The sequence below is a fragment of the Suncus etruscus genome, chromosome 14, assembly GCF_024139225.1.
Source record: "Suncus etruscus isolate mSunEtr1 chromosome 14, mSunEtr1.pri.cur, whole genome shotgun sequence".
Classification (NCBI taxonomy): domain Eukaryota; kingdom Metazoa; phylum Chordata; class Mammalia; order Eulipotyphla; family Soricidae; genus Suncus; species Suncus etruscus.
Genome location: NC_064861.1, coordinates 77,089,952 through 77,111,265, shown reverse-complemented (window position 1 = coordinate 77,111,265; position 21,314 = coordinate 77,089,952).

Below are 21,314 nucleotides of genomic sequence, written 5' to 3'. Positions count from 1 at the left end.
AAATTCAAAATGACATAGGTAAAAATCTATGTTAATCAGAGTGTCATTTGAAATACTCAGTATTTGAATACAACCCATGTGCCCAACAATACATGAGTTGATAAAGAAAAGTTGATCTATATACACAATGGAATACTATTTAACTATGGAAGATATGACAACCTGCAGTTTAATTCAACTTGCATAAAATTGGGGGCTGTCATTGATACGTGAAGTGGGTAAGTACCCAAATATGGGTAATCTTGCCTATATGCAAGATAAATTATTATACCACTCCTAGGGATATACCCTAGGAACACAAAAAATACAATTCAAAAATCCCTTCCTCACACCTGTATTTATTGCAGTGCTATTTACAATATCCAGACACTGGAAACAACCAAGATGCCTTCAACAGATGAATGGCTAAAGAAACTGTGGTACACATCCCTTCCAGATTGAAACTATGTGTTTGTGCACAGGCATCAAACCCACAGCTTGGATCCACGATGGAAGGGCCCATACCTGGTGCTACTGACAACCCCCACTGCCATGAAGGTTTATGGCATCACCTCCTGGGTCCATGTATCACATCTTAAACCTGTACCACAGCCAGAACCCGAATGGAAGATGGACAGGACTGAAAATCCCTTCAAGCTACGCCTTTGTTGTATGACTGTGGATTCCCCTAGTTGTAATCCCCATGCCCAGCAGTAATTAACTTGGGACGTAGTGTTTTCAGCTGACCAGGTGGTTGTATGGTCTGCATCTAGAGCCAGCTGATCTTAGAGCTGCACACCTTAGAAAATATAAGCTTGAGAATGTGAAACTATAGGAGAGGCATTTCTATGCCCCCTATACCAGTCTCTAAGATTAGAGACCATACAAAAAGAAAAGGGGGGAATGTTAAGGAAGCCAAAAATCCCTCCCTTCACTCCCTTATACTTTTTTCATTTCTCTCCCTTTGCCCCTCTTGCTTCTGTCCAATGGTTAACTCCTGTCAACGGTTAATGACTCTTAATGGTTAATAACTTTTGTTGATGGACAGTTAACAAAAGTCTATAAAAGGCCCTAACATCTTGGTCTGGGGCTCTCACTCTGCTCTCTGGTGGCTCCCTGCCTCAGTCTGTGTAGTTTGTGTTGAGCCCCAGCTTGCTGGATAATAAATCCTTTGCCGTTGCAAAAAAAAAAAAAAAAGAAAAAAAGAAAAAGAAAATATACACAGTGGAATATTATGCAGTCGTCAGGTGAGATGAAGTCATGAAATTTTTCTATACATGGATGTACATGAAATTTATTATGCTGAGTGAAATAAGTCAGAGAGAGAGAAAGAGACACAGAATAGTCTCACTTATCTATGGGATTTAAGAAAAATAAAAGACATTATTGTAATAATGCCCAGAGACAAAAGAGATGAGGCTAGAAGGACCAGCTCACTATATGAAACTCACTACAAAGAGTGGTGAGTGAGAAATAACTACACTGACAACTATGGCGACAATGTTAATGAGTGAGAGAAGTGGGAATGCCTGTCTTGAATACAGCTGGGGTGGGGGAAGATTTTGGGACATTGGTGATGGGAAGGGAATGTTTTTTTAATGACTAAAACCCAACTACAATCATGTTTGTAATTTAGATGCTTAAATAAAGATAATATTAAAAAACATTAAAAATGGTGTAGGGTAAAGAGGGGAACACACATTGGTGTTTATTCCAAGAGAACTCTGTACACAAACTCCCTGTCACCAATGAACCAAAAAAAAAATAATAAAGAAAATAAGATTTATAGGAAAAGGAAACAATTTTTTTAATCATACTTTGTTGGGGAACTTACAGGCACTTTCCAGGAGCTCCCCAGGATCATGCCCAGATATACTCAGTCAACTGGGTTGCATTATTTAATGTGAGGAACTAAGGCTGCATACAGATTAGATATGGCATATTGGTGGGAATGGGGCATATAGTTTCAGGGACCTAGCTAGGGCTCCAACCCAGTACTATGTTTCCAGCTTCAAAATGGAAAACTTTGTCTAAAACATTCCAACATGGGGCCAAGAGATAGTACATGAGCTAAGGTACATGATGAATATATGCCTAGTACAGTTTTAGTTTTAGTGCTACCTGGTCCCCTGAGACCACCAGGGTAAATCCTGGAAGCCCCAAGCATTGTTAGGTGGCTCTGCTAGTCTAGAGTCACACCACATCTTCAGGCCCTTGCATAGAATCATCAATGTGGATGACTGAATATTCCTAGGAGCAGTCCTTGGCTTGGGAGCCCTACCCCTACTAAAATTAAATAATGGACTCTCCTGGACATAAGCAAGAATTTTGAGATTCTTATGCAAGGATATGGAGCAAAGAGTTAGTACAGGAATTAATTACCTTTTTATTATATGTGGCTGGTGGCTGACCCTGTTTAATCCCTAGTCACATGGCTGCTGGGTGAAGGCACCCAAGCACCAACAAAGTATGTTCTAAAGGCCACTGATAACCACTTGAATGGCCTAGGTATCCTGGCACTGCAGAGTTGGAACAGCATTACATCCTTAGGACCTCACATTGAGCTGTAGTCTGATTGGCTGCAAATCATTGGGAGAGATCCCTTCACCATCTAGGAGACTCACATCTGCCCATTCCACACATCCTCATATATGTGGATATTACACAGATTCATATACAAGTATGAACTCACACACATATATAAACACACATAACACACTAGGCATTGAGAGCAAGTCTTCTTTTCTTTTCTTCCTTGACTGGTTCTCTGCTTGCTGTTCAGTTCTTGAGTTAATGAAATAAGGAAATGAGGGAGTTTCCTTATTTATTCTTTCCAGTGTTAAGTTGCAGCTTTCTCCCCATTGCTCATTGAAGTTGGAGCTTGAATGATTTGTGCCTGGATCCTGGAACCTTTCTGCCAAACTCCACCTGCTGAAGGGACCAGCTCCAGCTGTTCTTATGCATGCTTCTTCTGTAAAGTTTTATCAGGGAAAAAAGAGCTAAAAATAATTGATGAATCAGGATGTGGAAGAAAGCTGGGTACTCCTGTTATGAGTCCTGCCCCCTTCCTCACATACACACAGTTCTGCCTACAGCTCACCAAGGGCCAGAAATAACAGGGCTGAAATTACAAGAAACTTTCTTTTATTTTCCCTATTTTTTTGAGTTTATACCTGGTAAGTCTTAGAGCTTAATCCTAGCTTTATGCTCAGGGATTATTTCTGGGAGTGCTTTAGGAACCATCTGTGGTGCTGGGGGCTAAACTTAGAGCAGGTACATGCAAGACAAATGTCCTACCCACTGTATTATGTACTTGGCTACTTGGCTCAGATGTGATATTCTTTTGATCCCCTTTGAGGTTTTTGTCTGTGGATTACTTGGGGTTGGAGGAGATATTTGCTGAATGACAGCATGAGCTCTATAAGATATAGATATAGGCTATAAGATATTGATATAGGCTTCTGATGAGCATGAGGTGGTTGGGTAATGGGACTTTAGGACTCTGTCCTCACTTTGCCTCTCTCGTAATAGGAGCATCTCACTGTTATCCTGAACCTAGAAGGCCAACCCCCTATCAGCAACAGCAGAACTCAACTAATAAGAAACTATTTACCTTGCACAGGTCCCTGTCTACAGGTGAGCTGAGGCTGCAACTAATTTCCATCTCAAAGGAAAATGGAGAAAACAAAGCTGCTTAACTGACTGAGGTTATTGAGGATCTCCAACTCCATGTCCCCCTACAGCCTATTAGTCCACCTGCCTACTGCTTTCACTCACATCTGAGGGTTTTGAGATGAACTCAGAAGCACCTGGAGGCCTCTATGAACTCCTGCTTCTATTCTTATACAGGAAAGGAGATTCGTTGCTGTACCACATCTCAAGCCCACTCAATGATGCAAGTGAAAATTTTTATAGGCATCTATTATGAGTCAGGCTCTGGTACCATGTTCTGGGCTGGGACATAAATATTCTTAATTTTAGTAATTGCCTGCTGACATAGAAATAAAAAAAATGGTGATAAATAATGCTCCTTCACATTAGCCCCCAAATCTAGTTTTTTTTTTTTATGATTTTCCTTTAATAACCTCACCACATTTTGCCTGATAGATATATAACTTATGAACCTGACATCATCAAAAAACCTACTAATTCCTGGTACCAGAGGCTTTGGGGTTCTGACTGAGCCATGCTATTTTTTGTTTGTTTGTTTGTTTGTTTTTGGGCCACACTCTGTGACACTCAGGGATCCCTCCTGGTTATGCATTCAGAAATCGCTCCTGGCTCAGGGTACCATATGGGACACCAGGGGATGGAACCAAGGTCTGGCATAGATAGGCTGCATGTAAGGCAAATGCCCTACCGCTGTGCCATCACTTCGGTCCCAGCCATGCTATTTTTGAGGTAGGGAGAAAGGGCTCTGCTATTCTGTGAGCACTTGTCAATGAGACACCAAGTTCTATGATAATTCAATTGTTCAACAAGTGTTTCTTGAGTACTTTGTGACTTCTGAGTTCAATCTTAGGGGATGACAGATAAAAGATAATTTGTCTTCTAGAGGTTCACACTCAGAAGAGGTGCATAAAAAAATTCCTTTATTAGCAAAGTGTTTTTCCCATTAGAAGCAGAAAGTAGCTATAGAAAATGAAGCTTTGGGCCCGGAGAGATAGCACAGCGGTGTTTGCCTTGCAAGCAGCCGATCCAGGACCTAAGGTGGTTGGTTTGAATCCCGGTGTCCCATATGGTCCCCCGTGCCTGCCAGGAGCTATTTCTGAGCAGACAGCCAGGAGTAACCCCTGAGCCCTGCCGGGTGTGGCCCAAAAACCAAAAAAAAAAAAAAAAAAGAAAGAAAATGAAGCTTTATTTTAAAGATTTAAGGGAATAAAATCTTCAAAGGAATGTTGTAGATAAATTGTTAGGGGGGGACCCTGGTAATGAGTATTTTTCGGGAAATAATAAAACATCAATCCTGACATAGCCAAAATGCAGGAGGACCACATCCTTCAGAGATTCAAATACTGAACTCTTTAGAAATAGATAAAATAAAGCACTCAAATACAGAAACACAGGCAACCCTCTCTGAGTGTTGCCCCTCTTCAGAGAAGAAGCTTTCAGAGACCCGAAGGTAGTAACGAGAGTTCACAGACATTTTTTCCAGGTAATAACATCCAGTTTAGCTTTTCTGTTTGCAGAACTTCAATTTTGAAGATTTTTTGTTTTTTGGGGGGGGCACACTCGTTTGACGCTCAGGGGTTACTCCTGGCTAAGCACTCAGAAATCACCCCTGGCTTGGGGGGACCATATGGGACGCTGGGGGATCAGTCCTTCCTTGGCTGGCGCTTGCAAGGCAGACACCTTACCCCTAGCGCCACCTCACTGGCCCCGAAGACAATTATTTTTAATACATAATTAAAACTATTGTAATTTACAAAGTTTTTCATATTTGAGTTTCAGACATACAACAACATATCAGGGCCAATTCCACCACCATTGTTGACCGACCTCCACCAATGTCCCCAGAATGCATTCTATGCTACCACCTCTGCTGAAGACAGTTTTTAAGGAACTTTGTAAAGTTCCAACTTTGTAAAGGTATATGTGTACATAAGGTGTGTCCTCCTTGCCTCTTCACCTCTGGAGAAGTCCATGCTTTCTCTTGAACACATCTCTTTCTTTCTTATTCTCTATCCTTTTTTTTTCAAAGTAAACATCTTTCAATAAAACTTTTTCTCCCCTCATCATAAAGAAATAAAATGAAAATAAGACAGCATTTTTCTTATTTCGCTAAAGAAACATGCAAGAAAAAGGGATAGGAACATTATCTGAGTAGATCACAGAATCCTTCTTGGAGGGGGTAGTGGTTTTAATAGTGAACTTTAGAATGATTGTCTCTTACTGTATTTAGAGTATTCTGACTCTAAGTATGTGAGCCTTTGGAGACAGTGTCAAAGTCAACAAGTTACCTCTAGGTCGCCCTAATCCACCGTAGCTGGTTCTCAGTAGAGTTGTTGGGAAGATATTTTAGGAGATGGATTGAAGGGCCTTTTTCACCATAAAATTGACAACAGGGGCTAAAGTAGATTGATTAATTTATCATAGAAGTAGAAAGCACTGGTATAAATCTATTGCTACAGACAGTTCCCCTTGTATAGGCTCGTACCCTCACATTGTTAAAGTCTTTTTTGCTCTGAACATTGTTCCCAGTTCTTCTCCAATCAACAGTTACCATTGGACCACCATTTTTTTTTCCCAGAATACCTGGTGTCTGGGTGAAACACAACTAAGGACTAAATTGGTGGCCTGTGTCCTTCCTGAAAGCCAAGAACTTAGAATTCTGAGTGAGGGGTATAGCTTCTCTCAAGCTGCCTCCGCCCCTTGCACCACTCCCCCACTTTCCAAACCTCTTCTATTTGACTCTTTTATCTCCATGAGCACAAACCCCTTCATGAAACACACCAGAAGGCAAGCATGCTCCCTGTTTCCCCGCTAGTCTCCACCATCCTGGGCTGGCCCAACTTTGCCTCTCTCTGGCAGGCTTCAAGCTTTTCAAACATGGGTAAATCAGGTTTTTCCCAAGACAGCTTCTACATATGTGGCAGGGATCTCTTTTTAATAAGGGCTTTCAAAAGCAACCTTCTGCTTCTGAGCTTTGCAAAACGCTGCTCTATAAAAAAGTTAGCAAGCCTCCTCTCAGCAAACCTCGTTAGCTGCCTCCGCCGTGCTTCCTGTTAATTCTACTGCTACGAAGCATCTTGCCCCCAAAATCTCCAAGACAATAGATAAAAAGGGGAAAAATCTTGCCCTGATATGGGGAGTGGGGAGGGGATATTCCAAAGGAAACTTTTTTTCTTTTCCTCTGTTCCCTTCAAAAATAAGATATTTACAGTAATTAATGCCATTTGCCTTAATCTATACATGTTTGAGAAAGTGTTGTTATTTGTTTTACGTACTACACTCAATGCAAAAATGCAGAGTCCCCTCCAATTTCTGACTTTATGCTCAAGAGCTAATGAACTGAATTCTTAGTAAACATTGGCAAGAGAGGCAAATGAACAGAGAGAGACTCCAAATGCAGAAGGACACAGGAGAAGGAGCTAATTTTACACAATCGACTTAGTAACCTTCTTGGATGAGTGGGATTTGGGACTGATTAATCAGCCATGATTAGCAGTTATTGAAGCTTTTGACACGGGCACATTGTTTGTTGGCAATTTTTTTCTTTGTTCCTCTTTTTCCTCTTTTCTAGCTTTTAATCTCCCTCCGATATCGTCTCCTGGGGTTAACAGTTTCTAATAGATTTAACTGCCAGTCTATCATCCTGGATGGGTCAGAGCTAGTCTTTATGGACTTTTAAAATTAATACTAGACAGTTCTCCTGTGACATGCCCTTGCTTCTGCTGCCGCGCTTGGCTGTTTAATTGTAGAGGTGGCCTCTTGTGGCCGCATGCTCCCAATGTTTAGCAAGGGTTGGAAATATGGATGTTAGGAGAAAAACTGGCAGATGGCTGACAAGGCATTTTTACTCATAACACACCAGTAAAACTTTAACTCAGAAGATTTAGTGCGAGAGAGTTCCAGCCAGCAAGCTGCAGCCATATGCAGATTTTTTTTTCAAACTTCTAAACTGATGGTTTTGCAAAGTGTGCATAAGCAGCCTTTATTGATTATGATGTTAAAAATTGAAAGCGTCAGTATCATTTAGCTCAAGACAGTTTTAAAGGAAAAATGAACATTCATTTTCATTATGAACTACGAAAAGGCCAGAGGCTGGTGAGGTCCACATTCATTACTTCTAAAATTCCAGGGAGAAATTCTTTCAACTAGGTGTCTTTTCCAAAAAGAATAAAATAAATAAAATCCTCATGTTCACTTGAAGAATATGAATCAGAGTACAGGTTTTTTTTTATTCAGGGTGAGGTTATATGTAGCTCACAGAAGTGACTAGATGGTGGTGGGATATAACCCAGGGACTGTTTCTTGCCACTTTGGGGTGCTTTTTATTGTGTTCACTGTGTATTTTTCTCACCCCAAACTGTATTAAATAATTCAGAAAATCTTACAGAATCTCACAAAAGTCTGCTTAGGAACTCTAATATGCCTCTGACTAAGTCATGGTCATCAAAAGGTAACTTGAGGAATCCATAGAAGCTGAAAACTCCAAGAATCATTGTTTTTGTTTATATCCTGCTTAGCAGAAGGCTGTGATTGGGGCCTTCTATAGCATAAGCCAACTCATGCTTTAGATAACCTTCTTCTGAGGTCCATGAAGCTTTAGGGATGTGAACTCTCAGTTTCATATAAAACACCTAAGGGTATAACGTATTTTCCGGCATATAAGACGACTTTTGAAACAAAAAATAGTCAACTGAAAATCGGGGGTCATCTCATACGCCGAGTATATCCCGAAAAATGTTTCAATATGCCGCTAAACAAAAATTGTCTGAATATTGCCACAAAACGAATTTTCCAACTAGATCCTGCACCAATCACTGCAAGGCTGCTCGGACCATCTCTCTAACTCAGCCAATCCAAGCAGGCTTTTTATGCATGCAAATTAGACAATGTTCTGGACCCGAATCCACACTGTCAAAAGCCTGCTCAGATTGGCCAGAGTCAGAGAGGAAGTCTATTACAGTGTAACCTTTGAACCTTTGCTTGTTGTGATTGGCTCACTGTGGTACATACAGTTGCAGCACAGGAACAGTTCTGTCTGATACAGCGAATATAGGCCTAAACCTATGTTTTAACTGCAAAATTAGGGGGTCATCTTATATGCCTGGTCGTCTTATACCCCGGCAAATAGATATGTATCTAATATAATGACCAGGGTTTTTTCCCCACTCTTCTTATGGTGGGAACCAATCTCTAAATTGCAGAGAAACACACCACCATGAGTAATAAGAGAATAAGGCATAGGAAAACTTCTGCACTGATGCACTGATGATTCCTCTCTAGCTGCAGATTTTGGAGAAATCAAGGTTCTGGGAGGAAGATCCTGGAAAAATATACTGCATGTTACAGAGGAATAGGAGGAGGAGGAAGAGAAGGAGACTTAGCCACCCTTCCTGACTTTATAGACTAGAGCAGGAGTGTAAAGAGATGTTCTTTGGGAGTTGGGTTGAGGTTTGATTATCCCAAAGTTCCCAAGTGAGAAAAGGATATCTTATACCCCCTGTCAAGGGAGTACAGAAGAAGATGCTACATTGACAATTCTCTGCAATAAGTAATCCACACAGATTATTGAGGAAATAGCAGGCAAGAAAATCTACACTGCAAGCTGTTCACCCACAAGCCAGTGGCTCCAACAAATGGTATCACAAGCCTAGATGACAGCCCCAGCTCAGTTCTCCTGCCTTCAATTTATTGATTTCCAAATTCAAGCCCCACCCCTAGGGGAGGGGAAAATACCAACAGAAACTGATTGAGATACAAAAACAAATGAGAAACAAATGGGGATTATTTCAAAAGGCCTCAATTTACATAATACAGGAGTGTCCATTTTCAGCTTGTACACATGTTCCATGCAAGAACACTGCATTCTAATGTTTGAGCTCAGACTTGGTATAAGGTGCTATGATGAGAATAAATCCTAAACTACATATTCTTTGCTCCCTTTTACAGATGGGAGAGTTTATTCTTAAGATCACCAGCCAGTCAACTGCTGTTGAGTTCCAAGGCTTCTAGTGGGTGAGAGGAACTGTCCACCAGGGTCTTCTTATCTCTAGGAAGGCAGGAAGCATTTCGCACTACACTATATACATTTCTGTGTACACTGTCAATGTACTGCATTTCCTCAAACACATCTGCTTCCTCATCCCAATTCCTCATATCAGGTCTGGGTTCAGTGAAGGGCATGCTTTTGCAAAAGACACTGGAGATGAAGGATGGGTGGATCTCCAGAGCCTTGTCCCAATGGGAAATCAGAGATTCTCCAAAGACTTAGAGATTAAATACCTCTTCCTTTTACGATAGCCACAGTAGCCATCTGGTCTAAAGAAAAATTATCCTCGCATATGACTATTCTGGAAGTTCTCAACGTGTGTTGAATACTTGTAAATAAAACCAAGTTTGTGTGGAAGCTGCAACAACTTTCCTCCATCACAGTCCCTTTCAGGCAGCTGATTCAGGTAAACCCATTACTCTGTGCTCAGGAGCAGTGGAAGGATGTTTTACAAGTTTAATTCCCAGGGACTTTAATAGAGAGTTTTCACCCATTGTTGACAACTGACAGAGTATTAGCTCATATCTGGTATTTTTCTGTCTGCAATTAGACTGTGGCATCACCCCCAAGGGCACAGTGGATGGTGAGTGGCTTGGCTAGGGGTGCAGAATGGTGACAGATTTACTCTCAAGGATCTTGTGACATTTTGGGTATGAAAGTATTTTGGAGCATGGGAAGTATCTTAGATCTGGAATAAGCAGCATTTTGTGCTATCTTAGCTTAGTTTCCAGGTCCTCTGTGGAATCAAGAGTAAAAACCTTCTAGGATGGATTTCTTTGTGTGAGGGCTTGCTTAGAAGCCTCACAGGGGAAAAAAATCCCACATATTAAATGGAGACTGATCTTAGTTTGATCTGGTTTAGATCCAGATATGGCTCCAGCTTCAAGGGTGGCCTGAGAGCTTGGAGGAAAGAAACAAATCACAGGATGTCTAGTGTCCCTTTGATGACTCCGGGGAGCACAGGGATGGTGTGACTCTTGATATTTGTTCCAAAGTCAGCATTAACCAATGCTTATTGGATGGTGAATTATAACTGAAACTCTGTGAATGTGTGGGAGAGCCACATGAATATCAAACAAATTCATTATGATCAGTGCTATTACAGTGAATGCCAAATGAGTTCATAATGATGGAACAATGAAAGTGTTACCGATAGATTTTATTTCTGTAACAAATTCTCCATGTAAAGCCCCTCCTGTAGTGTTAATTCTAATATAAGTCTGCATTTGAATATTAGCCTCATCAAGTCAATGACATTCTTTAAGAGCCCAAACAATAACACTTGGTATGCTGTTTCCTTCTGTTTGGTTTTCTTTGCCACCAGGACAAGCCCTCACACCCCAACAGACCCACTCTGTCTCTAGAGTTGGATGACTGCTCTAAAGAGGTCACATTTTCTTTTGAGTATCCAATCATTAGAAATTCATTTAGTATTACATGCAATAACACTAATGCAATGGGACAGGATAAGTCTGAACTTCATCTTGTATTCATATAGATGTGATATAGACTTGTGAAGGAGTTCTACTCTAATCTAGCATGAATCTAGCCCTAGTTAATGGAAACATTAAAAATAAAGTGCTGCTAGAGATGAAGGCTGAATTTCTCTTGATGGACATTTGGAATTTTATGGGATCACAGTTATAATGTCAAAAGAGGCCTTTAAGTTCAGTCTAAAGTCATTCCAAATGTGGACGTATGCTCCTCTGGGCCATGGCAAAGGAGGGAGATGCAATTGAACTGAATATTTTGAAGGCATATTTTAGGGCTGGAGCCTCAGGTGGGTTACCAAGGTAAGTGGGAGTGGTAGGCATAATTCATACCACAATTTACTATAGAAGAAATGGGAGTGTAGAGATACCTTGTCATATGTTCACTACCCTGCAGATATCACATGGCAAAAACCAGCAGTCAAATCTATTATCCTATCCACTGCCTTATGTTGTCTCTTAAAGCATTTTTCCTAGCTCTCAGTATATTTTAAGCCCTTAACACATATTCTTTTGGCTTTTAGTCCACATTAGGTGGTGCTCAGTACTCATATCTGGCTCTGCACTTGGGAGGGATCACTCTTGATAAAGTATTGGGGGGGTTCATATGTGGTTCCAGGAATTGAACTTAGGTTGGCTGTGTGTACGGCAAACACCCTACCTTCTGTACTATCACTTTGGCCTCATCAGTACATATGTAAATTAATACATTACTGAAAGATTCCTTGAGCACAGTCATGAGAAAAATCTGTAGAGAGGTAAGTCATATTTTAAGCTCAGGCATACTTTCTTGTGTCTTTCTTAGCAATCTCTGGGATTCAAATGTGAGTGTCCAAGGAATAAAACTACAACAATGTCTATGTAGTCTTTCTATCCCGACATGTTATGCCACCTACTCACCTTTATACATGAGGTGGAAATCTGGCAATACTCCTGATGATCTTCAATGAGATGGCTAGCACAGACAATAACCCCAGTCATTTCCAGTCATTTCTGGACTCTGGAAGGCATACCATGGAGGGCTGCCTTATGGAGGACTGAACAGCTTCTCAGCAAATCCTCATTAAAATGCACTTAGACCTTTTGAGAAAGGCATTGCAATGATTGATCATACGTGCAAAGCATTCTGGATAGAGAGCACGCACAGACATGCATGTACACATGTGCTCATGCACACGGACACACAAGTGAGAACACAGGCCATCTTCAACTGAAATTCAAACTGGCTGATTCCCAGGCTTACAGTTAGTTCCCTATCAAGAATTAATGCAATATCATGCACACACCATTACTGAAAAATTCTACGCTGTTTTTTGCCAAGTGTTCCTATATAACAGTTTTATCACAAGTCTGACAGCCTCCATAAAAATTCCAGGCATTCTATATCAACAGCCCTCTTTGTACTAAGTTATTAAACATTAAATTTTTATTCGTCATTTGTATTCTGTTATGCAAAATAAGCTCCTTGATAAGATGTGTCTTCTTAATTGGGCCCTTGATGCTTCTTGGATCGGAGTTGTCAGATTAGCTGGAAGAAGAGGCACTGCGTTGAGCCAGCTAGCTACCAGGAGACCAATAGCTTTGTAACAACGATATTAAGTTAGAGAGGCCAAATGGAGGGCAGCGCCAGGCTCAGGTGAGGGTTTACATCTGTGCATGTCTTATGCTCAGGCACTTTTCTCCTGGCATCAGCAGGGCTGATGGAAATAGATTTGTTTGTTGTTTACAGCATGCAGCTGTGGGCAATGCTGCATGGGAGTTGTATAAGATTGAAGCAAATTTGTACTGAGACTAAAATATTGAGCTTTGCTCCCGTCAGCAGTCTCTGGAATCTTATTGTCGAAAACTTTATCTAGTTGTAACCTTCCCCAGGGTGATTTTCATTTGCAGCTGCCCTGTTCTGTCTCTCATCTCCTGTCCCCCACCACCACCATGGCGTTAGTACTTAGCGGGAGGCAGCCAGCTCGGCCGGAGCTCTGGCTCCTTCCTGACAGGGCCACACAGAAGGGCCTGGCGACAGGGCAGCCATTTTCCCTGCTGCCCTGCCCGCCTGCCTCTTGCCTGCCATTCTGTACCAGGCTGCACCCGCCCTGGGCATGGTGCTCTGCTGCCCTCTCCATGAGACCTGCCGGAGACGTGCCACGTATTTGGGCAGGAAGAACAGTCGCTTGGTACTGAGCATGTGTGTGTGTGTGTGTGTGTGTGTGTGTTGTGTGTGTGTGTGTGTGTGTGTGTGTGTGTGTGTGTGTGTGTGTGTGTGTGTCCCTGTCCTGAGATATTCCTTCTTCCACCCAGAGAAAATGTGTTTAGGTGACTGCAAGTTTCTCTTTGTCCTCAGATGGTATTGAGAGAGGAAAGAGAAAAGGAAATCAACTTTCTCAGGGTTCTGGGAGAAGCCAAGACTCAGCAGGATGCACCTCCATTGTCAGGGCGACAGACTCCTCTGTGAGAAGCATCATTTCCCTGGTGGAGTCTTTTGTGTTTTTAAAATATAGCATGTGAGTGGGGGAAATGTCTGTATCTCTGTATTTCTCTGTGTCTTATGTGTCTATATGTTCGCGTGTGTCTGTAACTCTGGATATCTACGTCTCTGTTGATTGGGTTCTGTGTGTCTATGTATATGTACCTCTGTATCTATGTGTGAATGTGTTTGTGTGTTTCTGTATGCTTATATGTGAGAGTCTAGGGGGATGTGTATATGTCTATGGGCTTGTGGATATGTATATCTGTGCATATCTCTGAATGGATGTGTGGGTTATGCAATGTCTATATATGTGTGTGCCTGTGTGCCTCTGGGAATGGTTATTATATATAGCTATATATGTGTGTTTCTCTGGTGCCTCTGTGCTTGCCTAGTTGAGTATGTTCTTGTATGTATGCATATGTATACCCATTTATGTGTATATGTGGATGCATGTGATATGTATATATGTATATAAGGGGCAAGATTGGTGGTGGGCCAAAACATGATTTCTTAAACAGTTATTGAATATGATGTCTTGACTGTGGAGGTAAGGGTGGTGAAGGGGATATAATATGCCCTCTCTTGTTCACTAGAATTCTTTGATTTAATAGAAGAAAAGCCTCTGGACTGTGAAGAGAATCTAGCTCAGGCCCATGGGGGAAAAAAAAAAGCCAACATGAAGCCACTCCTGCTTTTCAGACAGCAAGAATTCACTGTCCTTTCTTGCTGCAGACAAGGCCTCCAGATGAGAGGAGGTAGCCCATTACCTTCAGCCTGGAGAAGGACCTCCTCAGAAGAGTTTTCTCCATTGGGCCCTGGATTCCAGGACCAGGTTATGGGACTTCATCTAGATCGGGCATGGTTATCAGAACATTTATTATACTCTCCTCCACCATGAAGCTTCACTTAAGCAGTTGGTTTGAGTTTTCTACTTGGATATCATTGTTTCAGGGATGCTGAATGCTATCTTTATGACCTAGTGCTACAGCCACAATGGATGGGTGGGTGGGGCAGACAGATAGGCAGAGAGAAACAGAGAAACAGAGAGAGACAGACAGAGAAAGAGCTAAGGCATCTGAGTTCACCTGTGTGAGCAGTACTTTATCCTAGTCTTAGCTCATCGATTATCAGAGATTTTTTTCCAGTATAACTGTGTGGAGAAGAGAACTATTAGCTATCCTATTGTCTGCCAGTATATAATAATGCTTCTGTGGAGTGTCAAGACACAGGCATTCAGCTTAAACTTGCTTGAAACAATAAACTAATAAAAGCATATCACCTCAAATGTGGCAGAAACCGGGAACCAAATGATGCCATTAGGACACTGTCATTCTTCATCATTCAGTTCCTTGTCCTTCATGTTAACATCCTCTATGGGCTGTCTCCCTCAAACTTGTGTCAAAATGACTCAAATTGTGTCCCCGGGAAGTGCTGAGTTTGTATTTGCCTGCTAAACACACCATAGAGATAGCATTTCTCATTCATGAGTGCACCAGCCAAAATCACAGGCTCTGTTCTTGCTGGCCCAATTAGGATCCAAGTTCCTCCCAAAGCAAATACTGGACCTTAGGGGATGTCATGCTTTCAGAGGCACATATAACTGACCCTATCTGTATGTAGAACTGAAAGAGACTGAGCATAGACTGAGTAAGGGAAACATTCATTAACAAAAGCCAAGAAAGAAAAATGAAAGTGGTAAAAAGGAAGCAAGAGCTGTTGCTGCATATTATTGTTCATTAGGCTTCAATGCAAAGGCTCAACCCTATGGTCAGGTCTCCATCTTTCATTAGGTACTTCATGATGGCCTCTATATGTTATTTAAATGTTTATGTATTTGGGTCTTCCTTTATGCAGATTCATCCATATAAAACCTGTGATTACCTTTAATCACAGTAATATCTATTTCCAAATTGGGAAGAAATCTACTGGCTTCTGGAAGCCCAACTCAAAGAAAGAGCTCTGTGAATAATTTTCTTTTGTATTCACCTCCCATCTATCTCCATATTCTCTGTCTTCCCATATTGGTGATATAACCCATAGACAGAGTTATCCTCTATACACTGAACATTTCTGGCCTGTAATTCACCAATTTGTCAGTTCCTGAATGCAGTGAATAGCAAGGACTAGAAGCTCAGTTGAGTTGGTAAGTGGAAAAGGAATAGCAAAAGGAGACTTAGAAAGGTTAACATTTTGATGTTAGATCAAAGGCTACTTCTTTACCCTATCTGATAGCATAAAAACATAAACACTAGTTATAGTATCTGTAAAACAAGGGTGCCATGTTGCCTCTGATGACAAAGAGATTTTGAGGGTCTAGATGAGCCCAAATTCACCAGTAAAATGCGATGATTTCCTTTTCTCTTGCCTTCCAACACACAGAGTGTGAGATTGATAAAGCATGAACATTATCTACATTCTAAATACATATAGGTTAATGAAAAGATCACTATTTTCTGGTAATCCATAATTCTTCCAAGATAAAGGGCTCCTTCCTGCACATTCAAGAACCAATAGCCATTGGGACTGAAGTGGCTTTGGTTTCAGCTCCTGGCTGTGTTTTGACATTTCAAATTTGTAGAGGTCATGTGTGCAGCGGGAATGGCTTGCTAGAACACTGATGATAATATTCCTGGCAGGCTCAGGCGCTGGAAATTCCGGTTTCAAGATATCTCATTATCTGCAGGTGCCATAATGGGAAGCTGAATGCAGAGCTGTCAATCACAGAGGAACATTTGGAAACACAGCAGCCACATAAAAGCTTTCCCTGACTTACCCCCTCTGCTCAGTGAAGGAGGGAAAGAAGCTCAAAGAAATCTTCTTCCAAGCAGTTCAGCAGCATCAAGTGAAACAGTGGTGGGCTTTGCTGTGGGGTCTATAGTGTCCACTACTGTAGCCCAGAGAGCTCTAGCCTTTCTTTACAACAGAGCTTTGGGAAGGTTTCCCTTTCTGTACACATGGCATGGATTCCCCTGCCTCCTAATCTATCTTTGGCACTTCCCCAGCAAGACCTGCCAGGGAGGTGCAGTCTCACACTTTACTGAGCCATTTTGGGTTCCATGAAAACTAGTCCATGTGTCTCTGACAGAGCTTGGCTGTGAAGAACTGGGGGTAGGGGGTAGGCATCTAGGAAACTCAGCACCATTTTATTTATGTGTGCAGACAATGAGACCAGGGCTGGCCTCCTGGGAGAGTGTGAAGCTGTGATGCTTTTTTGTTAGTTTGTCTTCATATTTGTGCTGATTCTGTGGGTTGGCAAAGGTCAACTTCCTTCTCCTGGTGCATTCAGGGCCCAGGACATTCAACCCAGCACAAGAACAGAAAAGGATGGGTTCTGGGCTGATGACTAGAGACTCTTTATTTCCTTACAACAGTGCTTTTTTAAATATCTTTATTTAAACAACCTTGATTACAAACATGATAGAAATTGGGTTTCAGTTATGTAAAGAACACCCCCTTTCACCAGTACAACATTCCCACAACCAATGTCTCAATTTCCCCTCTCCCCCACTGTACTCTAGACAGGCTTTCTACTTCCCTCATTCATTCATATTGTTACGATAGTTCTCAACAATCGTGCTTATATAGGATCAAAAGAGGAATTGAGATATCTGAAAGTAACAGAACATAGCCTAGAGGGTATGTGAGGTGCTGGGGAGAAGCTTGCATGAGCAATGGGTTTTAGGAGTGCCCTGGAGCAAGGCAGTATTGATAGGTATTATAATAAGGACTCCTTGAGCAAGAAGGGAAGGCCCAAGGTCAAGCCCAATTAGGAAAACTGATCACAGGGGATTCTCCCTCTTTGTGCTGTCCCTCCCCATATCAGGTGTTGTAGTGTCTTTGAAGCTTTCAGCTTCAAGGAGAATCTCTGGAACCATCACTCTACAGGGGGCCCCTGAACAAATCACTCTACAGGGGTTCCTTTTGCTAGGCAGTTTGAGAACAGCATCACAGAGGGCATCCAACAATACTGGACCTTGTCTTGAGAAAGTTTCAACTATTTTCCAAACAAAACTTGATTTGCTATGCAAAGGTTTGCTTTGAAAATTCAACTCTTCCTCCTATGGAGAGTTAAGTAGAAGGGCACAAAAGCATTGTTTGGCAAGGAGTTTCTAAATTCTGTATTACTACTGTCTCGAGGCACAGAGGCACACTACACTAGACAAAAAGCAGACAAATTTCAGACCTCCATGTTTCTTTTAATGATTAGAACCTATGGAATAAGATTCTCCTCAGGGTGCTCACATGAAATGGTGTATGTGGACCACAGAGTAAGGTCACAATGACAGACACCTGCAGGGACAGATGTAAACAATACCAAGTGCTATGAACTAAATTGAGGACCCCTTTAAAGCAGTAGCTTTTACTCATTTTTTAAAATTAATTAGTTTCTTTATTTAAATACCTTGATTACAAACATGACTGTGGTTGGGTTCAGTTCTTTTTTTTTTTTTCTTAAAATGTATTTTAATTTATAAATTGGAACAATGCAGTAACACAATATGTAAGTTTCAGACTGTGTCAATGAAAATCAATGTGCTATGTAGTACATCAATTCACCCCAAATATAGAATTCTTTGTGATATTTGTGTGCAATTTCTGTGTAGGGGCCTGATAACTTCCTGAATTGCTTTAATGTTAATATGTGTATTGCCTAAGTGAGTAGTTTATTTTATAAGCAAAATTTAAAAAATCATTTAAAAATTAGCTCCTTCCTCCGGAACTCAGGGCTTTTCCTGGCCACATGGCTGGGTAAGCCAGCAAGGTGGGTCCTTTGGAGGAGTTTATTGGTTTCCCTAGGCTTTCCCCATTTCCCTCCCGGCTCCAAAGGGAGGGTCTGAGGTGAGGGCTCTGACCTTCTGGCCTTCTTTTTTTTTTTTTTTTTAATCTTTATTTAAACACCGTGATTACAAACATGATTATAGTTGTATGATTACAGTCATGTAAAGAGCACCCCCCTTCACCGGTGCAACATTCCCACCACCAATTTCCCAGATCTCCCTCCTCCCTACCCCCCTACACCTGTACTCGAGACAGGCTTTCTACTTCCCTCATTCATTCACATTTTATGATAGTTTTCAGTGTAGTCATCTCTGCAACTGCACTCATCACTCTATGTGATGAGCTGCATGTCCTGAGCTGCACCTACCAGCCCTCATCTCTCTTGTCTCTGAGATACTGTTAAAAATGTCCTTCATTTTTCTTAAAGCCCATAGATGAGTGAAACCATTCTGCGTCTTTCTCTCTCCCTCTGACTTACTTCACTCAGCATAATAGATTCCATGTACATCCATGTATTGGAAAATTTCATGACTTCATCTCTCCTGATGGCTGCATAGTATTCCATTGTGTATATGTACCACAGTTTCTTCAGCCACTCATCTGTTGAAGGGCATCTTGGTTGTTTCCAGAGTCTGGCTATTGTAAATAGCGCTGCAATGAATATAGGAGTAAGGAAGGGATTTTTGTATTGTATTTTTGTGTTTCTTGGGTATATTCCTAGGAGTGGTATAGCTGGATCGTATGGAAGCTCAATTTCCAGTTTGTGAAGGAATCTCCATATCGCTTTCCATAAAGGTTGTACTAGACGGCATTCCCACCAGCAGTGAAAAAGAGTTCCTTTCTCTCCACATCCCCGCCAGCACTGCTTGTTTTCCTTTTTTGTGATGTGTGCCAATCTCAGTGGCGTGAGGTGGTACCTCATAGTAGTTTTGATTTGCATCTCCCTGACGATTAGTGATGTTGAACATCTTTTCATGTGCCTTTTGGCCATTTGCCTTTCTTCTTTTTCAAAGTGTCTGTTCATTTCTTCTCCCCATTTTTTGATGGGGTTAGTTGTTTTTTTTCTTGTATAGTTCTGTCAGTACCTTGTAAATTTTGGATATTAGCCCTTTATCTGATGTGTATTGGGTGAATAATTTCTCCCACTCAGTGGGTGGCCTTTGTATTCTGGGCACTATTTCCTTTGAGATGCAGAAGCTTTTCAGCTTAATATAGTCCCATCTGTTTATCTCTGCTTCCACTTGCTTGGAAAGTGCCGTCTCCTCCTTAAAGATACCTTTAGTCTCAATGTCCTGGAGTGTTTCACCTACATGTTGTTCTATATACCTTATAGTTTCAGTTCTGATATCAAGGTCTTTAATCCATTTGAATTTTACCTTTGTACATGGTGTTAGCTGTGGGTCTGAGTTCGCTTTTTTGCAAGTGGCTAACAAGTTGTGCCAACACCACTTGTTGAATAGGCTTTCCCTGCTCCATTTAGGATTTCTTGCTCCTTTATCAAAAACAAGGTGGTTATATGTCTGAGGAACCTTCTCTGAGTACTCAAGCCTATTCCACTGATCTGAGGGTCTGTTTTTATTCCAATACCATGCTGTTTTTATAACTGTTGCTTTGTAATACAACTTAAAATTGGGGAAAGTAATGCCTCCCATATTCCTTTTCCCAAGGAGTGCTTTAGCTATTCGAGGTTGTTTGTTGTTCCAGATGAATTTCAGAAGTATTTGATCCACTTCTTTGAAAAATGTCATGGGTATCTTTAGAGGAATCGCGTTAAATCTGTACAATGCTTTTGGAAGTATTGCCATTTTAATGATGTTGATCCTGCCAATCCATGAGCATGGTATGTGTTTCCATTTCCGCGTGTCCTCTCTTATTTCTTGGAGCAGTGTTTTGTAGTTTTCTTTGTATAGATCCTTCACATCTTTAGTCAGGTTGACTCCAAGATATTTGAGTTTGTGTGGAACTAATGTGAATGGGATTGTTCTCTTAATGTCCATTTCTTCCCTATCATTATTAGTGTATAAAAAGGCCATTGATTTTTGTGTGTTAATTTTGTATCCTGCCACTTTGCTATACAAATCTATTATTTCTAGAAGCTTTTTGGTAGAGTCTTTAGGGTTTTCTAAGTAGAGTATCATGTCATCTGCAAACAGTGAGAGCTTGACTTCTTCCTTTCCTATCTGGATTCCCTTGATATCTTTTTCTTGCCTAATCGCTATAGCAAGTACTTCCAGTGCTATGTTGAATAGGAGTGGTGAGAGAGGACAGCCTTGTCTTGTACCAGAATTTAGAGGAAAGGATTTTAGTTTTTCTCCATTGAGGATAATATTTGCCACTGGCTTCTGGTAGATGGCTTTGACTATATTGAGAAAGGTTCCTTTTATTCCTATCTTGCTGAGAGTTTTCATCAAGAATGGGTGTTGAACCTTATCAAATGCTTTTTCTGCATCTATTGATATGACCATGTGATTTTTATTTTTGTTGTTGTTTATGTTGTGTATTATATTGATAGATTTACGGATGTTAAACCATCCTTGCATTCCTGGGATGAAACCTACTTGATCAAAGTGAATGATCTTCTTGATGAGGCACTGGATCCTGTTCGCCAGGATTTTGTTGAGGATCTTTGCATCTGTGTTCATCAGGGATATTGTCTGTAATTTTCTTTTTTGGCAGCATCTCTATCAGGTTTTGGTATTAAGGTGATGTTGGCTTCATAAAAGCTATTTGGAAGTATTCCTGTTTTTTTGATTTCATAAAAGAGCCTGGCCAGAATTGGTAGTAGTTCCTCTTGAAAGGTCTGAAAGAATTGGGTTCAGTTCTTGACAATTTTTATCCAAGAAGAATGGCTTGACCTATTGTATCTGCTGGCTTTAAAAAAAAT